This window comes from Rhinoderma darwinii (genome assembly GCF_050947455.1).
Source record: "Rhinoderma darwinii isolate aRhiDar2 chromosome 2 unlocalized genomic scaffold, aRhiDar2.hap1 SUPER_2_unloc_28, whole genome shotgun sequence".
Classification (NCBI taxonomy): Eukaryota; Metazoa; Chordata; class Amphibia; order Anura; family Rhinodermatidae; genus Rhinoderma; species Rhinoderma darwinii.
In genome coordinates, this window is record NW_027461694.1 from 15,766 (window position 1) to 30,378 (window position 14,613).

The 14,613-nt window shown below is 41.7% G+C and overlaps 69 pseudogenes; all 69 read left to right on the forward strand.

Moving 5' to 3' along the window:
- The first annotated feature begins 1 nt into the window (after position 1).
- On the forward strand, positions 2-120 carry LOC142676246 (5S ribosomal RNA; annotated as a pseudogene).
- Positions 121-187: 67 nt separating this feature from the next.
- On the forward strand, positions 188-306 carry LOC142676091 (5S ribosomal RNA; annotated as a pseudogene).
- A 67-nt stretch (positions 307-373) lies between these two features.
- Positions 374-492, forward strand: LOC142676021 (5S ribosomal RNA; annotated as a pseudogene).
- A 67-nt stretch (positions 493-559) lies between these two features.
- On the forward strand, positions 560-678 carry LOC142676303 (5S ribosomal RNA; annotated as a pseudogene).
- Positions 679-745: 67 nt separating this feature from the next.
- LOC142676036 (5S ribosomal RNA) lies at positions 746-864 on the forward strand (annotated as a pseudogene).
- Positions 865-931: 67 nt separating this feature from the next.
- On the forward strand, positions 932-1,050 carry LOC142676077 (5S ribosomal RNA; annotated as a pseudogene).
- Positions 1,051-1,117: 67 nt separating this feature from the next.
- On the forward strand, positions 1,118-1,236 carry LOC142676171 (5S ribosomal RNA; annotated as a pseudogene).
- A 67-nt stretch (positions 1,237-1,303) lies between these two features.
- On the forward strand, positions 1,304-1,422 carry LOC142675945 (5S ribosomal RNA; annotated as a pseudogene).
- Positions 1,423-1,489: 67 nt separating this feature from the next.
- LOC142675953 (5S ribosomal RNA) lies at positions 1,490-1,608 on the forward strand (annotated as a pseudogene).
- A 67-nt stretch (positions 1,609-1,675) lies between these two features.
- Positions 1,676-1,794, forward strand: LOC142676183 (5S ribosomal RNA; annotated as a pseudogene).
- Positions 1,795-1,861: 67 nt separating this feature from the next.
- On the forward strand, positions 1,862-1,980 carry LOC142676301 (5S ribosomal RNA; annotated as a pseudogene).
- Positions 1,981-2,047: 67 nt separating this feature from the next.
- On the forward strand, positions 2,048-2,166 carry LOC142676159 (5S ribosomal RNA; annotated as a pseudogene).
- A 67-nt stretch (positions 2,167-2,233) lies between these two features.
- Positions 2,234-2,352, forward strand: LOC142676195 (5S ribosomal RNA; annotated as a pseudogene).
- Positions 2,353-2,604: 252 nt separating this feature from the next.
- LOC142676208 (5S ribosomal RNA) lies at positions 2,605-2,723 on the forward strand (annotated as a pseudogene).
- Positions 2,724-2,790: 67 nt separating this feature from the next.
- LOC142676188 (5S ribosomal RNA) lies at positions 2,791-2,909 on the forward strand (annotated as a pseudogene).
- A 67-nt stretch (positions 2,910-2,976) lies between these two features.
- On the forward strand, positions 2,977-3,095 carry LOC142676197 (5S ribosomal RNA; annotated as a pseudogene).
- A 253-nt stretch (positions 3,096-3,348) lies between these two features.
- On the forward strand, positions 3,349-3,467 carry LOC142676010 (5S ribosomal RNA; annotated as a pseudogene).
- A 253-nt stretch (positions 3,468-3,720) lies between these two features.
- LOC142676296 (5S ribosomal RNA) lies at positions 3,721-3,839 on the forward strand (annotated as a pseudogene).
- A 67-nt stretch (positions 3,840-3,906) lies between these two features.
- Positions 3,907-4,025, forward strand: LOC142675954 (5S ribosomal RNA; annotated as a pseudogene).
- A 67-nt stretch (positions 4,026-4,092) lies between these two features.
- LOC142676087 (5S ribosomal RNA) lies at positions 4,093-4,211 on the forward strand (annotated as a pseudogene).
- A 67-nt stretch (positions 4,212-4,278) lies between these two features.
- On the forward strand, positions 4,279-4,397 carry LOC142676247 (5S ribosomal RNA; annotated as a pseudogene).
- Positions 4,398-4,464: 67 nt separating this feature from the next.
- LOC142676092 (5S ribosomal RNA) lies at positions 4,465-4,583 on the forward strand (annotated as a pseudogene).
- A 67-nt stretch (positions 4,584-4,650) lies between these two features.
- LOC142676172 (5S ribosomal RNA) lies at positions 4,651-4,769 on the forward strand (annotated as a pseudogene).
- Positions 4,770-4,836: 67 nt separating this feature from the next.
- Positions 4,837-4,955, forward strand: LOC142676134 (5S ribosomal RNA; annotated as a pseudogene).
- Positions 4,956-5,022: 67 nt separating this feature from the next.
- LOC142676168 (5S ribosomal RNA) lies at positions 5,023-5,141 on the forward strand (annotated as a pseudogene).
- Positions 5,142-5,208: 67 nt separating this feature from the next.
- LOC142676313 (5S ribosomal RNA) lies at positions 5,209-5,327 on the forward strand (annotated as a pseudogene).
- Positions 5,328-5,394: 67 nt separating this feature from the next.
- LOC142676297 (5S ribosomal RNA) lies at positions 5,395-5,513 on the forward strand (annotated as a pseudogene).
- Positions 5,514-5,580: 67 nt separating this feature from the next.
- Positions 5,581-5,699, forward strand: LOC142675955 (5S ribosomal RNA; annotated as a pseudogene).
- A 67-nt stretch (positions 5,700-5,766) lies between these two features.
- On the forward strand, positions 5,767-5,885 carry LOC142676088 (5S ribosomal RNA; annotated as a pseudogene).
- Positions 5,886-5,952: 67 nt separating this feature from the next.
- LOC142676248 (5S ribosomal RNA) lies at positions 5,953-6,071 on the forward strand (annotated as a pseudogene).
- A 67-nt stretch (positions 6,072-6,138) lies between these two features.
- Positions 6,139-6,257, forward strand: LOC142676093 (5S ribosomal RNA; annotated as a pseudogene).
- Positions 6,258-6,324: 67 nt separating this feature from the next.
- On the forward strand, positions 6,325-6,443 carry LOC142676022 (5S ribosomal RNA; annotated as a pseudogene).
- Positions 6,444-6,510: 67 nt separating this feature from the next.
- LOC142676302 (5S ribosomal RNA) lies at positions 6,511-6,629 on the forward strand (annotated as a pseudogene).
- Positions 6,630-6,696: 67 nt separating this feature from the next.
- LOC142676037 (5S ribosomal RNA) lies at positions 6,697-6,815 on the forward strand (annotated as a pseudogene).
- A 67-nt stretch (positions 6,816-6,882) lies between these two features.
- LOC142675956 (5S ribosomal RNA) lies at positions 6,883-7,001 on the forward strand (annotated as a pseudogene).
- Positions 7,002-7,068: 67 nt separating this feature from the next.
- LOC142676220 (5S ribosomal RNA) lies at positions 7,069-7,187 on the forward strand (annotated as a pseudogene).
- Positions 7,188-7,254: 67 nt separating this feature from the next.
- LOC142675946 (5S ribosomal RNA) lies at positions 7,255-7,373 on the forward strand (annotated as a pseudogene).
- A 67-nt stretch (positions 7,374-7,440) lies between these two features.
- LOC142675957 (5S ribosomal RNA) lies at positions 7,441-7,559 on the forward strand (annotated as a pseudogene).
- A 67-nt stretch (positions 7,560-7,626) lies between these two features.
- LOC142676232 (5S ribosomal RNA) lies at positions 7,627-7,745 on the forward strand (annotated as a pseudogene).
- Positions 7,746-7,812: 67 nt separating this feature from the next.
- LOC142676304 (5S ribosomal RNA) lies at positions 7,813-7,931 on the forward strand (annotated as a pseudogene).
- Positions 7,932-7,998: 67 nt separating this feature from the next.
- On the forward strand, positions 7,999-8,117 carry LOC142676160 (5S ribosomal RNA; annotated as a pseudogene).
- Positions 8,118-8,184: 67 nt separating this feature from the next.
- Positions 8,185-8,303, forward strand: LOC142676244 (5S ribosomal RNA; annotated as a pseudogene).
- Positions 8,304-8,555: 252 nt separating this feature from the next.
- LOC142676045 (5S ribosomal RNA) lies at positions 8,556-8,674 on the forward strand (annotated as a pseudogene).
- Positions 8,675-8,741: 67 nt separating this feature from the next.
- Positions 8,742-8,860, forward strand: LOC142676189 (5S ribosomal RNA; annotated as a pseudogene).
- Positions 8,861-8,927: 67 nt separating this feature from the next.
- On the forward strand, positions 8,928-9,046 carry LOC142676228 (5S ribosomal RNA; annotated as a pseudogene).
- A 253-nt stretch (positions 9,047-9,299) lies between these two features.
- On the forward strand, positions 9,300-9,418 carry LOC142676012 (5S ribosomal RNA; annotated as a pseudogene).
- Positions 9,419-9,671: 253 nt separating this feature from the next.
- LOC142676298 (5S ribosomal RNA) lies at positions 9,672-9,790 on the forward strand (annotated as a pseudogene).
- Positions 9,791-9,857: 67 nt separating this feature from the next.
- LOC142675948 (5S ribosomal RNA) lies at positions 9,858-9,976 on the forward strand (annotated as a pseudogene).
- A 67-nt stretch (positions 9,977-10,043) lies between these two features.
- On the forward strand, positions 10,044-10,162 carry LOC142676069 (5S ribosomal RNA; annotated as a pseudogene).
- Positions 10,163-10,229: 67 nt separating this feature from the next.
- LOC142676249 (5S ribosomal RNA) lies at positions 10,230-10,348 on the forward strand (annotated as a pseudogene).
- Positions 10,349-10,415: 67 nt separating this feature from the next.
- LOC142676090 (5S ribosomal RNA) lies at positions 10,416-10,534 on the forward strand (annotated as a pseudogene).
- A 67-nt stretch (positions 10,535-10,601) lies between these two features.
- On the forward strand, positions 10,602-10,720 carry LOC142676024 (5S ribosomal RNA; annotated as a pseudogene).
- Positions 10,721-10,787: 67 nt separating this feature from the next.
- On the forward strand, positions 10,788-10,906 carry LOC142676270 (5S ribosomal RNA; annotated as a pseudogene).
- A 67-nt stretch (positions 10,907-10,973) lies between these two features.
- Positions 10,974-11,092, forward strand: LOC142676038 (5S ribosomal RNA; annotated as a pseudogene).
- A 67-nt stretch (positions 11,093-11,159) lies between these two features.
- Positions 11,160-11,278, forward strand: LOC142675950 (5S ribosomal RNA; annotated as a pseudogene).
- A 67-nt stretch (positions 11,279-11,345) lies between these two features.
- On the forward strand, positions 11,346-11,464 carry LOC142676097 (5S ribosomal RNA; annotated as a pseudogene).
- A 67-nt stretch (positions 11,465-11,531) lies between these two features.
- On the forward strand, positions 11,532-11,650 carry LOC142675959 (5S ribosomal RNA; annotated as a pseudogene).
- A 67-nt stretch (positions 11,651-11,717) lies between these two features.
- On the forward strand, positions 11,718-11,836 carry LOC142675951 (5S ribosomal RNA; annotated as a pseudogene).
- A 67-nt stretch (positions 11,837-11,903) lies between these two features.
- On the forward strand, positions 11,904-12,022 carry LOC142676109 (5S ribosomal RNA; annotated as a pseudogene).
- Positions 12,023-12,089: 67 nt separating this feature from the next.
- Positions 12,090-12,208, forward strand: LOC142676307 (5S ribosomal RNA; annotated as a pseudogene).
- Positions 12,209-12,275: 67 nt separating this feature from the next.
- LOC142676161 (5S ribosomal RNA) lies at positions 12,276-12,394 on the forward strand (annotated as a pseudogene).
- A 67-nt stretch (positions 12,395-12,461) lies between these two features.
- On the forward strand, positions 12,462-12,580 carry LOC142676256 (5S ribosomal RNA; annotated as a pseudogene).
- Positions 12,581-12,832: 252 nt separating this feature from the next.
- LOC142676268 (5S ribosomal RNA) lies at positions 12,833-12,951 on the forward strand (annotated as a pseudogene).
- Positions 12,952-13,018: 67 nt separating this feature from the next.
- On the forward strand, positions 13,019-13,137 carry LOC142676190 (5S ribosomal RNA; annotated as a pseudogene).
- A 67-nt stretch (positions 13,138-13,204) lies between these two features.
- On the forward strand, positions 13,205-13,323 carry LOC142676198 (5S ribosomal RNA; annotated as a pseudogene).
- A 253-nt stretch (positions 13,324-13,576) lies between these two features.
- LOC142676013 (5S ribosomal RNA) lies at positions 13,577-13,695 on the forward strand (annotated as a pseudogene).
- Positions 13,696-13,762: 67 nt separating this feature from the next.
- Positions 13,763-13,881, forward strand: LOC142676235 (5S ribosomal RNA; annotated as a pseudogene).
- A 253-nt stretch (positions 13,882-14,134) lies between these two features.
- LOC142676191 (5S ribosomal RNA) lies at positions 14,135-14,253 on the forward strand (annotated as a pseudogene).
- A 67-nt stretch (positions 14,254-14,320) lies between these two features.
- LOC142676253 (5S ribosomal RNA) lies at positions 14,321-14,439 on the forward strand (annotated as a pseudogene).
- The last annotated feature ends 174 nt before the right edge of the window (positions 14,440-14,613 follow it).

Below are 14,613 nucleotides of genomic sequence, written 5' to 3' on the forward strand. Positions count from 1 at the left end.
TGACAATAGCCATTCTAAGCTGAATGTGCCTGCTCTCGTCAGATCGCAGAAGTTACACATCTTAAGGCCTCGCTAGTACCAGTGTGGGAGACTGTCTGGGAATCCGTGGTGTGGTTGACTTTTTATTATGTCGTTTAGATTTTGTTTCACAATCGATTAAAAAGGACTATGGATTAAAGCATTTAATGTCAATAGCCATTCTAAGCTGAATGTGCCTGCTCTCGTCAGATCGCAGAAGTTACACATCTTAAGGCCTCGCTAGTACCAGTGTGGGAGACTGTCTGGGAATCCGTGGTGCGGTTGACTTTTTATTATGTTGTTTAGATTTTGTTTCACAATAGATTAAATAGGACTATGGATTAAGGCTTTTAATGTCAATGGCCATTCCAAGCTGAATGTGCCTGCTCTCGTCAGATCGCAGAAGTTACACAGCTTAAGGCCTCGCTAGTACCAGTGTGGGAGACTGTCTGGGAATCCGTGGTGCGGTTGACTTTTTATTATGTCGTTTAGATTTTGTTTCACAATCGATTAAAAAGGACTATGGATTAAAGCATTTAATGTCAATGGCCATTCTAAGCTGAATGTGCCTGCTTTCGTTAGATCGCAGAAGTTACACAGCTTAACGCCTCGCTAGTACCAGTGTGGGAGACTGTCTGGGAATCCGTGGTGCGGTTGACTTTTTATTATGTCGTTTAGATTTTGTTTCACAATCGATTAAAAAGGACTATGGATTAAAGCATTTAATGTCAATGGCCATTCTAAGCTGAATGTGCCTGCTCTCGTCAGATCGCAGAAGTTACACAGCTTAAGGCCTCACTAGTACCAGTGTGGGAGACTGTCTGGGAATCCGTGGTGCGGTTGCCTTTTTATTATGTCGTTTAGATTTTGTTTCACAATCGATTAAAAAGGACTATGGATTAAAGCATTTAATGTCAATGGCCATTCTAAGCTGAATGTGCCTGCTCTCGTCAGATCGCAGAAGTTACACAGCTTAAGGCCTCGCTAGTACCAGTGTGGGAGTCTGTCTGGGAATCCGTGGTGCGGTAGACTTTTTATTATGTCGTTTAGATTTTGTTTCACAATCGATTAAAAAGGACTATGGATTAAAGCATTTAATGTCAATGGCCATTCTAAGCTGAATGTGCCTGCTCTCGTCAGATCGCAGAAGTTACACAGCTTAAGGCCTCGCTAGTACCAGTGTGGGAGACTGTCTGGGAATCCGTGGTGCGGTTGACTTTTTATTATGTCGTTTAGATTTTGTTTCACAATCGATTAAAAAGGACTATGGATTAAAGCATTTAATGTCAATGGCCATTCTAAGCTGAATGTGCCTGCTCTCGTCAGATCGCAGAAGTTACACAGCTTAAGGCCTCGCTAGTACCAGTGTGGGAGACTATCTGGGAATCCGTGGTGCAGTAGACTTTTTATTATGTCGTTTAGATTTTGTTTCACAATCGATTAAAAAGGACTATGGATTAAAGCATTTAATGTCAATGGCCATTCTAAGCTGAATGTGCCTGCTCTCGTCAGATCGCAGAAGTTACACAGCTTAAGGCCTCGCTAGTACCAGTGTGGGAGACTGTCTGGGAATCCGTGGTGCGGTAGACTTTTTATTATGTCGTTTAGATTTTGTTTCACAATCGATTAAAAAGGACTATGGATTAAAGCATTTAATGTCAATGGCCATTCTAAGCTGAATGTGCCTGCTCTCGTCAGATCGCAGAAGTTACACAGCTTAAGGCCTCGCTAGTACCAGTGTGGGAGACTGTCTGGGAATCCGTGGTGCGGTTGACTTTTTATTATGTCGTTTAGATTTTGTTTCACAATCGATTAAAAAGGACTATGGATTAAAGCATTTAATGTCAATGGCCATTCTAAGCTGAATGTGCCTGCTTTCGTTAGATCGCAGAAGTTACACAGCTTAACGCCTCGCTAGTACCAGTGTGGGAGACTGTCTGGGAATCCGTGGTGCGGTTGACTTTTTATTATGTCGTTTAGATTTTGTTTCACAATCGATTAAAAAGGACTATGGATTAAAGCATTTAATGTCAATGGCCATTCTAAGCTGAATGTGCCTGCTCTCGTCCGATCGCAGAAGTTACACAGCTTAAGGCCTCGCTAGTACCAGTGTGGGAGACTGTCTGGAAATCCGTGGTGCGGTTGCCTTTTTATTATGTCGTTTAGATTTTGTTTCACAATCGATTAAAAAGGACTATGGATTAAAGCATTTAATGTCAATGGCCATTCTAAGCTGAATGTGCCTGCTCTCGTCAGATCGCAGAAGTTACACAGCTTAAGGCCTCGCTAGTACCAGTGTGGGAGACTGTCTGGGAATCCGTGGTGCGGTTGACTTTTTATTATGTCGTTTAGATTTTGTTTCACAATCGATTAAAAAGGACTATGGATTAAACCATTTAATGTCAATGGCCATTCTAAGCTGAATGTGCCTGCTTTCGTTAGATCGCAGAAGTTACACAGATTAACGCCTCGCTAGTACCAGTGTGGGAGACTGTCTGGGAATCCGTGGTGGGTTGACTTTTTATTATGTCGTTTAGATTTTGTTTCACAATCGATTAAAAAGGACTATGGATTAAAGCATTTAATGTCAATGGCCATTCTAAGCTGAATGTGCCTGCTCTCGTCAGATCGCAGAAGTTACACAGCTTAAGGCCTCGCTAGTACCAGTGTGGGAGACTGTCTGGGAATCCGTGGTGCGGTTGACTTTTTATTATGTCGTTTAGATTTTGTTTCACAATCGATTAAAAAGGACTATGGATTAAAGCATTTAATGTCAATGGCCATTCTAAGCTGAATGTGCCTGCTCTCGTCAAATCGCAGAAGTTACACAGCTTAAGGCCTCGCTAGTACCAGTGTGGGAGACTGTCTGGGAATCCGTGGTGCGGTAGACTTTATATTTTGTCGTTTAGATTTTGTTTCATAATCGATTAAAAAGGACTATGGATTAAAGCATTTAATGTTAATGGCCATTCTAAGCTGAATGTGCCTGCTCTCGTCAGATGGCAGAAGTTACACAGCTTAAGGCCTCGCTAGTACCAGTGTGGGAGACTGTCTGGGAATCCGTGGTGCGGTTGACTTTTTATTATGTCGTTTAGATTTTGTTTCACAATCGATTAAAAAGGACTATGGATTAAAGCATTTAATGTCAATAGCCATTCTAAGCTGAATGTGCCTGCTCTCGTCAGATCGCAGAAGTTACACATCTTAAGGCCTCGCTAGTACCAGTGTGGGAGACTGTCTGGGAATCAGTTGTGTGGTTCTCTTTTTATTATGTCGTTTAGATTTTGTTTCACAATAGATTTTATAGGAATATGGATTAAAGCATTTAATGTCAATGGCTATTCTAAGCTGAATGTCCCTGCTCTCGTCAGATCGCAGAAGTTACACAGCTTAAGGCCTCGCTAGTACCAGTGTGGGAGACTGTCTGGGAATCCGTGGTGCGGTTGACTTTTTATTATGTCGTTTAGATTTTGTTTCACAATCGATTAAAAAGGACTATGGATTAAAGCATTTAATGTCAATGGCCATTCTAAGCTGAATGTGCCTGCTTTCATTAGATCGCAGAAGTTACACAGCTTAACGCCTCGCTAGTACAAGTGTGGGAGACTGTCTGGGAATCCGTGGTGCGGTTGACTTTTTATTATGTCGTTTAGATTTTGTTTCACAATAGATTAAATAGGACTATGGATTAAAGCATTTAAAGTCAATGGCCATTCTAAGCTGAATGTGCCTGCTCTCGTCAGTTCGCAGAAGTTACACAGCTTAAGGCCTCGCTAGTACCAGTGTGGGTGACTGTCTGGGAGTCCGTGGTGTGGTTGAATTTTTATTATGTCGTTTAGATTTTGTTTCACAATCGATTAAAAAGGACTATGGATTAAAGCATTTAATGTCAATGGCCATTCTAAGCTGAATGTGCCTGCTCTCGTCAGATCGCAGAAGTTACACAGCTTAAGGCCTCGCTAGTACCAGTGTGGGAGACTGTCTGGGAATCCGTGGTGCGGTAGACTTTATATTATGTCGTTTAGATTTTGTTTCATAATCGATTAAAAAGGACTATGGATTAAAGCATTTAATGTTAATGGCCATTCTAAGCTGAATGTGCCTGCTCTCGTCAGATCGCAGAAGTTACACAGCTTAAGGCCTCGCTAGTACCAGTGTGGGAGACTGTCTGGGAATCCGTGGTGCGGTTGCCTTTTTATTATGTCGTTTAGATTTTGTTTCACAATCGATTAAAAAGGACTATGGATTAAAGCATTTAATGACAATAGCCATTCTAAGCTGAATGTGCCTGCTCTCGTCAGATCGCAGAAGTTACACATCTTAAGGCCTCGCTAGTACCAGTGTGGGAGACTGTCTGGGAATCCGTGGTGTGGTTGACTTTTTATTATGTCGTTTAGATTTTGTTTCACAATCGATTAAAAAGGACTATGGATTAAAGCATTTAATGTCAATAGCCATTCTAAGCTGAATGTGCCTGCTCTCGTCAGATCGCAGAAGTTACACATCTTAAGGCCTCGCTAGTACCAGTGTGGGAGACTGTCTGGGAATCCGTGGTGCGGTTGACTTTTTATTATGTTGTTTAGATTTTGTTTCACAATAGATTAAATAGGACTATGGATTAAGGCTTTTAATGTCAATGGCCATTCCAAGCTGAATGTGCCTGCTCTCGTCAGATCGCAGAAGTTACACAGCTTAAGGCCTCGCTAGTACCAGTGTGGGAGACTGTCTGGGAATCCGTGGTGCGGTTAACTTTTTATTATGTTGTTTAGATTTTGTTTCACAATAGATTAAATAGGACTATGGATTAAGGCTTTTAATGTCAATGGCCATTCTAAGCTTAATGTGCCTGCTCTCGTCAGATCGCAGAAGTTACACAGCTTAAGGCCTCGCTAGTATCAGTGTGGGAGACTGTCTGGGAATCCGTGGTGCGGTTGACTTTTTATTATGTTGTTTAGATTTTGTTTTACAATAGATTAAATAGGACTATGGATTAAGGCTTTTAATGTCAATGGCCATTCTAAGCTGAATGTGCCTGCTCTCGTCAGACCGCAGAAGTTACACAGCTTAAGGCCTCGCTAGTACCAGTGTGGGAGACTGTCTGGGAATTCGTCGTGCGGTTGACTTTTTATTATGTCGTTTAGATTTTGTTTCACAATCGATTAAAAAGGACTATGGATTAAAGCATTTAATGTCAATGGCCATTCTAAGCTGAATGTGCCTGCTCTCGTTAGATCGCAGAAGTTACACAGCTTAACGCCTCGCTAGTACAAGTGTGGGAGACTGTCTGGGAATCCGTGGTGCGGTTGACTTTTTATTATGTCGTTTAGATTTTGTTTCACAATAGATTAAATAGGACTATGGATTAAAGCATTTAAAGTCAATGGCCATTCTAAGCTGAATGTGCCTGCTCTCGTCAGTTCGCAGAAGTTACACAGCTTAAGGCCTCGCTAGTACCAGTGTGGGTGACTGTCTGGGAGTCCGTGGTGTGGTTGAATTTTTATTATGTCGTTTAGATTTTGTTTCACAATCGATTAAAAAGGACTATGGATTAAAGCATTTAATGTCAATGGCCATTCTAAGCTGAATGTGCCTGCTCTCGTCAGATCGCAGAAGTTACACAGCTTAAGGCCTCGCTAGTACCAGTGTGGGAGACTGTCTGGGAATCCGTGGTGCGGTAGACTTTATATTATGTCGTTTAGATTTTGTTTCATAATCGATTAAAAAGGACTATGGATTAAAGCATTTAATGTTAATGGCCATTCTAAGCTGAATGTGCCTGCTCTCGTCAGATCGCAGAAGTTACACAGCTTAAGGCCTCGCTAGTACCAGTGTGGGAGACTGTCTGGGAATCCGTGGTGCGGTTGCCTTTTTATTATGTCGTTTAGATTTTGTTTCACAATCGATTAAAAAGGACTATGGATTAAAGCATTTAATGACAATAGCCATTCTAAGCTGAATGTGCCTGCTCTCGTCAGATCGCAGAAGTTACACATCTTAAGGCCTCGCTAGTACCAGTGTGGGAGACTGTCTGGGAATCCGTGGTGTGGTTGACTTTTTATTATGTCGTTTAGATTTTGTTTCACAATCGATTAAAAAGGACTATGGATTAAAGCATTTAATGTCAATAGCCATTCTAAGCTGAATGTGCCTGCTCTCGTCAGATCGCAGAAGTTACACATCTTAAGGCCTCGCTAGTACCAGTGTGGGAGACTGTCTGGGAATCCGTGGTGCGGTTGACTTTTTATTATGTTGTTTAGATTTTGTTTCACAATAGATTAAATAGGACTATGGATTAAGGCTTTTAATGTCAATGGCCATTCCAAGCTGAATGTGCCTGCTCTCGTCAGATCGCAGAAGTTACACAGCTTAAGGCCTCGCTAGTACCAGTGTGGGAGACTGTCTGGGAATCCGTGGTGCGGTTGACTTTTTATTATGTCGTTTAGATTTTGTTTCACAATCGATTAAAAAGGACTATGGATTAAAGCATTTAATGTCAATGGCCATTCTAAGCTGAATGTGCCTGCTTTCGTTAGATCGCAGAAGTTACACAGCTTAACGCCTCGCTAGTACCAGTGTGGGAGACTGTCTGGGAATCCGTGGTGCGGTTGACTTTTTATTATGTCGTTTAGATTTTGTTTCACAATCGATTAAAAAGGACTATGGATTAAAGCATTTAATGTCAATGGCCATTCTAAGCTGAATGTGCCTGCTCTCGTCAGATCGCAGAAGTTACACAGCTTAAGGCCTCACTAGTACCAGTGTGGGAGACTGTCTGGGAATCCGTGGTGCGGTTGCCTTTTTATTATGTCGTTTAGATTTTGTTTCACAATCGATTAAAAAGGACTATGGATTAAAGCATTTAATGTCAATGGCCATTCTAAGCTGAATGTGCCTGCTCTCGTCAGATCGCAGAAGTTACACAGCTTAAGGCCTCGCTAGTACCAGTGTGGGAGACTGTCTGGGAATCCGTGGTGCGGTAGACTTTTTATTATGTCGTTTAGATTTTGTTTCACAATCGATTAAAAAGGACTATGGATTAAAGCATTTAATGTCAATGGCCATTCTAAGCTGAATGTGCCTGCTCTCGTCAGATCGCAGAAGTTACACAGCTTAAGGCCTCGCTAGTACCAGTGTGGGAGACTGTCTGGGAATCCGTGGTGCGGTTGACTTTTTATTATGTCGTTTAGATTTTGTTTCACAATCGATTAAAAAGGACTATGGATTAAAGCATTTAATGTCAATGGCCATTCTAAGCTGAATGTGCCTGCTCTCGTCAGATCGCAGAAGTTACACAGCTTAAGGCCTCGCTAGTACCAGTGTGGGAGACTATCTGGGAATCCGTGGTGCAGTAGACTTTTTATTATGTCGTTTAGATTTTGTTTCACAATCGATTAAAAAGGACTATGGATTAAAGCATTTAATGTCAATGGCCATTCTAAGCTGAATGTGCCTGCTCTCGTCAGATCGCAGAAGTTACACAGCTTAAGGCCTCGCTAGTACCAGTGTGGGAGACTGTCTGGGAATCCGTGGTGCGGTAGACTTTTTATTATGTCGTTTAGATTTTGTTTCACAATCGATTAAAAAGGACTATGGATTAAAGCATTTAATGTCAATGGCCATTCTAAGCTGAATGTGCCTGCTCTCGTCAGATCGCAGAAGTTACACAGCTTAAGGCCTCGCTAGTACCAGTGTGGGAGACTGTCTGGGAATCCGTGGTGCGGTTGACTTTTTATTATGTCGTTTAGATTTTGTTTCACAATCGATTAAAAAGGACTATGGATTAAAGCATTTAATGTCAATGGCCATTCTAAGCTGAATGTGCCTGCTTTCGTTAGATCGCAGAAGTTACACAGCTTAACGCCTCGCTAGTACCAGTGTGGGAGACTGTCTGGGAATCCGTGGTGCGGTTGACTTTTTATTATGTCGTTTAGATTTTGTTTCACAATCGATTAAAAAGGACTATGGATTAAAGCATTTAATGTCAATGGCCATTCTAAGCTGAATGTGCCTGCTCTCGTCCGATCGCAGAAGTTACACAGCTTAAGGCCTCGCTAGTACCAGTGTGGGAGACTGTCTGGAAATCCGTGGTGCGGTTGCCTTTTTATTATGTCGTTTAGATTTTGTTTCACAATCGATTAAAAAGGACTATGGATTAAAGCATTTAATGTCAATGGCCATTCTAAGCTGAATGTGCCTGCTCTCGTCAGATCGCAGAAGTTACACAGCTTAAGGCCTCGCTAGTACCAGTGTGGGAGACTGTCTGGGAATCCGTGGTGCGGTTGACTTTTTATTATGTCGTTTAGATTTTGTTTCACAATCGATTAAAAAGGACTATGGATTAAACCATTTAATGTCAATGGCCATTCTAAGCTGAATGTGCCTGCTTTCGTTAGATCGCAGAAGTTACACAGATTAACGCCTCGCTAGTACCAGTGTGGGAGACTGTCTGGGAATCCGTGGTGGGTTGACTTTTTATTATGTCGTTTAGATTTTGTTTCACAATCGATTAAAAAGGACTATGGATTAAAGCATTTAATGTCAATGGCCATTCTAAGCTGAATGTGCCTGCTCTCGTCAGATTGCAGAAGTTACACAGCTTAAGGCCTCGCTAGTACCAGTGTGGGAGACTGTCTGGGAATCCGTGGTGCGGTTGACTTTTTATTATGTCGTTTAGATTTTGTTTCACAATCGATTAAAAAGGACTATGGATTAAAGCATTTAATGTCAATGGCCATTCTAAGCTGAATGTGCCTGCTCTCGTCAAATCGCAGAAGTTACACAGCTTAAGGCCTCGCTAGTACCAGTGTGGGAGACTGTCTGGGAATCCGTGGTGCGGTAGACTTTATATTTTGTCGTTTAGATTTTGTTTCATAATCGATTAAAAAGGACTATGGATTAAAGCATTTAATGTTAATGGCCATTCTAAGCTGAATGTGCCTGCTCTCGTCAGATGGCAGAAGTTACACAGCTTAAGGCCTCGCTAGTACCAGTGTGGGAGACTGTCTGGGAATCCGTGGTGCGGTTTACTTTTTATTATGTCGTTTAGATTTTGTTTCACAATCGATTAAAAAGGACTATGGATTAAAGCATTTAATGTCAATAGCCATTCTAAGCTGAATGTGCCTGCTCTCGTCAGATCGCAGAAGTTACACATCTTAAGGCCTCGCTAGTACCAGTGTGGGAGACTGTCTGGGAATCAGTTGTGTGGTTCTCTTTTTATTATGTCGTTTAGATTTTGTTTCACAATAGATTTTATAGGAATATGGATTAAAGCATTTAATGTCAATGGCTATTCTAAGCTGAATGTCCCTGCTCTCGTCAGATCGCAGAAGTTACACAGCTTAAGGCCTCGCTAGTACCAGTGTGGGAGACTGTCTGGGAATCCGTGGTGCGGTTGACTTTTTATTATGTCGTTTAGATTTTGTTTCACAATCGATTAAAAAGGACTATGGATTAAAGCATTTAATGTCAATGGCCATTCTAAGCTGAATGTGCCTGCTTTCATTAGATCGCAGAAGTTACACAGCTTAACGCCTCGCTAGTACAAGTGTGGGAGACTGTCTGGGAATCCGTGGTGCGGTTGACTTTTTATTATGTCGTTTAGATTTTGTTTCACAATAGATTAAATAGGACTATGGATTAAAGCATTTAAAGTCAATGGCCATTCTAAGCTGAATGTGCCTGCTCTCGTCAGTTCGCAGAAGTTACACAGCTTAAGGCCTCGCTAGTACCAGTGTGGGTGACTGTCTGGGAGTCCGTGGTGTGGTTGAATTTTTATTATGTCGTTTAGATTTTGTTTCACAATCGATTAAAAAGGACTATGGATTAAAGCATTTAATGTCAATGGCCATTCTAAGCTGAATGTGCCTGCTCTCGTCAGATCGCAGAAGTTACACAGCTTAAGGCCTCGCTAGTACCAGTGTGGGAGACTGTCTGGGAATCCGTGGTGCGGTAGACTTTATATTATGTCGTTTAGATTTTGTTTCATAATCGATTAAAAAGGACTATGGATTAAAGCATTTAATGTTAATGGCCATTCTAAGCTGAATGTGCCTGCTCTCGTCAGATCGCAGAAATTACACAGCTTAAGGCCTCGCTAGTACCAGTGTGGGAGACTGTCTGGGAATCCGTGGTGCGGTTGCCTTTTTATTATGTCGTTTAGATTTTGTTTCACAATCGATTAAAAAGGACTATGGATTAAAGCATTTAATGACAATAGCCATTCTAAGCTGAATGTGCCTGCTCTCGTCAGATCGCAGAAGTTACACATCTTAAGGCCTCGCTAGTACCAGTGTGGGAGACTGTCTGGGAATCCGTGGTGTGGTTGACTTTTTATTATGTCGTTTAGATTTTGTTTCACAATCGATTAAAAAGGACTATGGATTAAAGCATTTAATGTCAATAGCCATTCTAAGCTGAATGTGCCTGCTCTCGTCAGATCGCAGAAGTTACACATCTTAAGGCCTCGCTAGTACCAGTGTGGGAGACTGTCTGGGAATCCGTGGTGCGGTTGACTTTTTATTATGTTGTTTAGATTTTGTTTCACAATAGATTAAATAGGACTATGGATTAAGGCTTTTAATGTCAATGGCCATTCCAAGCTGAATGTGCCTGCTCTCGTCAGATCGCAGAAGTTACACAGCTTAAGGCCTCGCTAGTACCAGTGTGGGAGACTGTCTGGGAATCCGTGGTGCGGTTGACTTTTTATTATGTCGTTTAGATTTTGTTTCACAATCGATTAAAAAGGACTATGGATTAAAGCATTTAATGTCAATGGCCATTCTAAGCTGAATGTGCCTGCTTTCGTTAGATCGCAGAAGTTACACAGCTTAACGCCTCGCTAGTACTAGTGTGGGAGACTGTCTGGGAATCCGTGGTGCGGTTGACTTTTTATTATGTCGTTTAGATTTTGTTTCACAATCGATTAAAAAGGACTATGGATTAAAGCATTTAATGTCAATGGCCATTCTAAGCTGAATGTGCCTGCTCTCGTCAGATCGCAGAAGTTACACAGCTTAAGGCCTCACTAGTACCAGTGTGGGAGACTGTCTGGGAATCCGTGGTGCGGTTGCCTTTTTATTATGTCGTTTAGATTTTGTTTCACAATCGATTAAAAAGGACTATGGATTAAAGCATTTAATGTCAATGGCCATTCTAAGCTGAATGTGCCTGCTCTCGTCAGATCGCAGAAGTTACACAGCTTAAGGCCTCGCTAGTACCAGTGTGGGAGACTGTCTGGGAATCCGTGGTGCGGTAGACTTTTTATTATGTCGTTTAGATTTTGTTTCACAATCGATTAAAAAGGACTATGGATTAAAGCATTTGATGTCAATGGCCATTCTAAGCTGAATGTGCCTGCTCTCGTCAGATCGCAGAAGTTACACAGCTTAAGGCCTCGCTAGTACCAGTGTGGGAGACTGTCTGGGAATCCGTGGTGCGGTTGACTTTTTATTATGTCGTTTAGATTTTGTTTCACAATCGATTAAAAAGGACTATGGATTAAAGCATTTAATGTCAATGGCCATTCTAAGCTGAATATGCCTGCTCTCGTCAGATCGCAGAAGTTACACAGCTTAAGGCCTCGCTAGTACCAGTGTGGGAGACTATCTGGGAATCCGTGGTGCAGTAGACTTTTTATTATGTCGTTTAGATTTTGTTTCACAATCGATTAAAAAGGACTATGGATTAAAGCATTTAATGTCAATGGCCATTCTAAGCTGAATGTGCCTGCTCTCGTCAGATCGCAGAAGTTACACAGCTTAAGGCCTCGCTAGTACCAGTGTGGGAGACTGTCTGGGAATCCGTGGTGCGGTAGACTTTTTATTATGTCGTTTAGATTTTGTTTCACAATCGATTAAAAAGGACTATGGATTAAAGCATTTAATGTCAATGGCCATTCTAAGCTGAATGTGCCTGCTCTCGTCAGATCGCAGAAGTTACACAGCTTAAGGCCTCGCTAGTACCAGTGTGGGAGACTGTCTGGGAATCCGTGGTGCGGTTGACTTTTTATTATGTCGTTTAGATTTTGTTTCACAATCGATTAAAAAGGACTATGGATTAAAGCATTTAATGTCAATGGCCATTCTAAGCTGAATGTGCCTGCTTTCGTTAGATCGCAGAAGTTACACAGCTTAACGCCTCGCTAGTACCAGTGTGGGAGACTGTCTGGGAATCCGTGGTGCGGTTGACTTTTTATTATGTCGTTTAGATTTTGTTTCACAATCGATTAAAAAGGACTATGGATTAAAGCATTTAATGTCAATGGCCATTCTAAGCTGAATGTGCCTGCTCTCGTCCGATCGCAGAAGTTACACAGCTTAAGGCCTCGCTAGTACCAGTGTGGGAGACTGTCTGGAAATCCGTGGTGCGGTTGCCTTTTTATTATGTCGTTTAGATTTTGTTTCACAATCGATTAAAAAGGACTATGGATTAAAGCATTTAATGTCAATGGCCATTCTAAGCTGAATGTGCCTGCTCTCGTCAGATCGCAGAAGTTACACAGCTTAAGGCCTCGCTAGTACCAGTGTGGGAGACTGTCTGGGAATCCGTGGTGCGGTTGACTTTTTATTATGTCGTTTAGATTTTGTTTCACAATCGATTAAAAAGGACTATGGATTAAACCATTTAATGTCAATGGCCATTCTAAGCTGAATGTGCCTGCTTTCGTTAGATCGCAGAAGTTACACAGATTAACGCCTCGCTAGTACCAGTGTGGGAGACTGTCTGGGAATCCGTGGTGGGTTGACTTTTTATTATGTCGTTTAGATTTTGTTTCACAATCGATTAAAAAGGACTATGGATTAAAGCATTTAATGTCAATGGCCATTCTAAGCTGAATGTGCCTGCTCTCGTCAGATCGCAGAAGTTACACAGCTTAAGGCCTCGCTAGTACCAGTGTGGGAGACTGTCTGGGAATCCGTGGTGCGGTTGACTTTTTATTATGTCGTTTAGATTTTGTTTCACAATCGATTAAAAAGGACTATGGATTAAAGCATTTAATGTCAATGGCCATTCTAAGCTGAATGTGCCTGCTCTCGTCAAATCGCAGAAGTTACACAGCTTAAGGCCTCGCTAGTACCAGTGTGGGAGACTGTCTGGGAATCCGTGGTGCGGTAGACTTTATATTTTGTCGTTTAGATTTTGTTTCATAATCGATTAAAAAGGACTATGGATTAAAGCATTTAATGTTAATGGCCATTCTAAGCTGAATGTGCCTGCTCTCGTCAGATGGCAGAAGTTACACAGCTTAAGGCCTCGCTAGTACCAGTGTGGGAGACTGTCTGGGAATCCGTGGTGCGGTTGACTTTTTATTATGTCGTTTAGATTTTGTTTCACAATCGATTAAAAAGGACTATGGATTAAAGCATTTAATGTCAATAGCCATTCTAAGCTGAATGTGCCTGCTCTCGTCAGATCGCAGAAGTTACACATCTTAAGGCCTCGCTAGTACCAGTGTGGGAGACTGTCTGGGAATCAGTTGTGTGGTTCTCTTTTTATTATGTCGTTTAGATTTTGTTTCACAATAGATTTTATAGGAATATGGATTAAAGCATTTAATGTCAATGGCTATTCTAAGCTGAATGTCCCTGCTCTCGTCAGATCGCAGAAGTTACACAGCTTAAGGCCTCGCTAGTACCAGTGTGGGAGACTGTCTGGGAATCCGTGGTGCGGTTGACTTTTTATTATGTCGTTTAGATTTTGTTTCACAATCGATTAAAAAGGACTATGGATTAAAGCATTTAATGTCAATGGCCATTCTAAGCTGAATGTGCCTGCTTTCATTAGATCGCAGAAGTTACACAGCTTAACGCCTCGCTAGTACCAGTGTGGGAGACTGTCTGGGAATCCGTGGTGCGGTTGACTTTTTATTATGTCGTTTAGATTTTGTTTCACAATCGATTAAAAAGGACTATGGATTAAAGCATTTAATGTCAATGGCCATTCCAAGCTGAATGTGCCTGCTCTCGTCAGATTGCAGAAGTTACACAGCTTAACGCCTCGCTAGTACCAGTGTGGGACACTGTCTGGGAATCCGTGGTGCGGTTGACTTTTTATTATGGCGTTTAGATTTTGTTTCACAATCGATTAAAAAGGACTATGGATTAAAGCATTTAATGTCAATGGCCATTCTAAGCTGAATGTGCCTGCTCTCGTCAAATCGCAGAAGTTACACAGCTTAAGGCCTCGCTAGTACCAGTGTGGGAGACTGTCTGGGAATCCGTGGTGCGGTAGACTTTATATTTTGTCGTTTAGATTTTGTTTCATAATCGATTAAAAAGGACTATGGATTAAAGCATTTAATGTTAATGGCCATTCTAAGCTGAATGTGCCTGCTCTCGTCAGATGGCAGAAGTTACACAGCTTAAGGCCTCGCTAGTACCAGTGTGGGAGACTGTCTGGGAATCCGTGGTGCGGTTGATTTTTTATTATGTCGTTTAGATTTTGTTTCACAATCGATTAAAAAGGACTATGGATTAAAGCATTTAATGTCAATAGCCATTCTAAGCTGAATGTGCCTGCTCTCGTCAGATCGCAGAAGTTACACATCTTAAGGCCTCGCTAGTACCAGTGTGGGAGACTGTCTGGGAATCCGTT